Genomic DNA, 2,473 nt, shown 5'->3' on the forward strand with positions numbered 1-2,473 from the left:
TAAACCGAGACCCCGCCGGGGCCGCCGAACGCCAACCCTCCACCCCTGCCCGCCACATTCCATGGGTGCCATCCAACAAGGGGGCCATCACAAAGAGAATCCATTCGGAAATGGCTCGGAAACGCCAAATTGGAGGCCGGGGAGGGACGCGGAGGCGGCGCGGGAAGGGCCTTCTTCGGGGTCACCTTCGGGGTCACCTTCGGGGTCACCCTCCCGCCCAGGGAGGGTGGGCTGAAGGGGTTTGTGCTCCACGTCCAGCACGGGTTGGTTCCCCCCAGTACAAAAACGTCCCCAAAAAAATAGGGAAAAAAAAAAAAAAGAAATCAGGAATTCAAAAAGAAGTGAGGAAAATGTTACAGATTTTTCATTTAAAAAAAAAACAAACAAAAATTGAGATTGAGAATGGTTTGCAAGTCAAAGGCAATGGGAAAGAACGCTAAAGGAAAGAAGCAGCTAAATGAAAAAAAAAAAAGAGCATTTCCATCCCTGAAAATCAAATAATTTCAATGATTTCAATTTAAAAAGGGTGAGGAGAAAGGGAAAATACTTAAAAGAAACAAAAAAGGAATTAAAAAATTTTAAAAGGAATAAAAAATGAATTTCAGAAGTATATAAAAGAAATATAAAAAATTTCAAAAGTATTTAAAAGGAATAAAGAATGAATTTCAAAAATATTTAAAAGGAATAAAGATTAAATTTTAAAGTATTTAAAAGGAAATTTAAAAAAAGGATCAAAATCATTTAAAAGGAATAAAAGATCGCTCCAAATTATTTAAAAGAAGCTTAAAAAAGGAGGTAAAACATTTAAAATAAGCGGGATGAAAGCATTTAAACCAAATTTTAACGAGGAGCAAAAGTTGAGGTCGAGTAAATTAAAAATGTAAAAAAATAAAAAGGGATTAAACAAAAAGAGATTAAAGAAAAAGAGATTAAAGAAAAAGAGATTAAAGAAAATCAGGACTGCTCCACGTGGAAATGAAACAATTCCCGCCCGGAATTGTTCCCGTCCAGCCCCCGCTGCCCCCGTCCCTCCCTAAATCCCGGGATTTCCTCCATCCCAATCCCAGGGAGGGAGAACCCCTCGCTCCCTCCGCTCTCGGCTCAGCAGCTGCTTTTTTTTTTGTTGTTGTTGTTTTTTGGTTTTTTCCTTCTTTTTATTTTTTCCTCCTTTTTCTCCCCCCCTCTTTAATTCATTTTTTTTTTTTTTTTTTTTTTTTTTTTTTTTTTTTTTTTTTTTTTTTTTTTTTTAATTTTTTCCTCCTCCTTTTTTTTTTTTTTTTCCTTTTTTCCCGATTTTATTTTGTATTTTTTTTGTAGCGTTCCGGCACCGGCTTCCCAGCCCTTCCGCCCGGCACAGGCAAAATTAAACCCTGCTCCTGCCCCAGCCGCTCCCTCCTCTCTCTGCCGGACCCCAAAGCGCTTCAGACCCGAAATCTCTTTGCTCTTCACCCACTTAAAGCCACATTTAACCCCGGAGCCGACGAATTCCGACGGGAGCGCGAATTCCGACGGGAGGGAGGGAGGGATCCGCGCGGAACGGGCGGAAATCGATGCAAAGTACAGGAAAAACAAAAAACAACGGAATTTTTGCTGGAAAAAATTGGGGATTTTTTTTTTTTTTTTTTTTTTATTAACCCTTTAAACGTATCTCCAAGTCCAACTGGGCTTTGGTTTTGGGGTTTGGGGATTTTTTGGCCGATTTGCGTCCAGCAAAATCAACCCCGAATTCCCAGATTTTCCCAGCTCTGGAGATGGGATTTTGGCTTCCTGTGGGATTCATTCCCAACTTTCAAGGGTCGCATCCTGACTCCCGCCCAGCTCCCCAAAATTCCGTAAATCCTCGTTTATTTTCGTTTCAATTCCCCCTCTTTTGTTTCGTTTTGTTGCCGCCATTCCCCCCTTTTTCCGAGCGCTTTCCTTGGAATTTCGTGACCACTCCGGGGCCGACGCCTTTGCTCCGCACCTCGACCCGCCAGCGCCTTCCCGGCGCATCCCAACCCCAGAAAATGTGGGATTTCCCCACATCATTCCCAGGAGGACAATCCAAATCCGGCCGATTCCCTCCTTCCCGCTTCATCCCAAAAAAAAACCCCCACCCCATTCCCGAAGTTTATCCCGGCCTCACCCGCGGCGCCGCCGCCATCGCCTTCCTTTGTTTAAAAAAAACCACCAAAAAACCATAAAAGATGAGAATCCCGCTGGGAAAAAGCACCCAAAAAACCAAAAAAAAAAAAAAAAAATAGGGAAAAAATTCCAGGATAATCCCGAAATGTTGTTGTTTTTAATTGTTTCCTACAAAGATTTCTCCATTAAACTTGTACATAGCAAAAGGATTAATAAATCAGTTTACTGTTTCTACGATCTGATTGCGACTGGCCACCGTCACTCGGGCGTGAGCAGCTTCCCGCTGTCCCATCCCACGGGAATTCCTTGGATTTACGGGGCTGGGGGAGAAAAAAAGTGGAGATTTTGG

The 2,473-nt window shown here is 42.7% G+C and overlaps 1 long non-coding RNA gene across 1 annotated transcript in view; it reads right to left on the bottom strand.

Moving 5' to 3' along the window:
* Positions 1 to 2,267: 2,267 nt before the first annotated feature.
* Positions 2,268 to 2,473, bottom strand: part of LOC108445878 — a 2,062-nt gene continuing 1,856 nt past the window's right edge. Inside the window, exon 2 of the long non-coding RNA XR_001860906.1 lies at positions 2,268 to 2,444. This is a non-coding gene — a long non-coding RNA (uncharacterized LOC108445878). The remainder of the gene's footprint in view (positions 2,445 to 2,473) is intronic.

The sequence above is a fragment of the Corvus brachyrhynchos genome, unplaced genomic scaffold, assembly GCF_000691975.1.
Source record: "Corvus brachyrhynchos isolate BGI_N302 unplaced genomic scaffold, ASM69197v1 scaffold203, whole genome shotgun sequence".
Taxonomy (NCBI): domain Eukaryota; kingdom Metazoa; phylum Chordata; class Aves; order Passeriformes; family Corvidae; genus Corvus; species Corvus brachyrhynchos.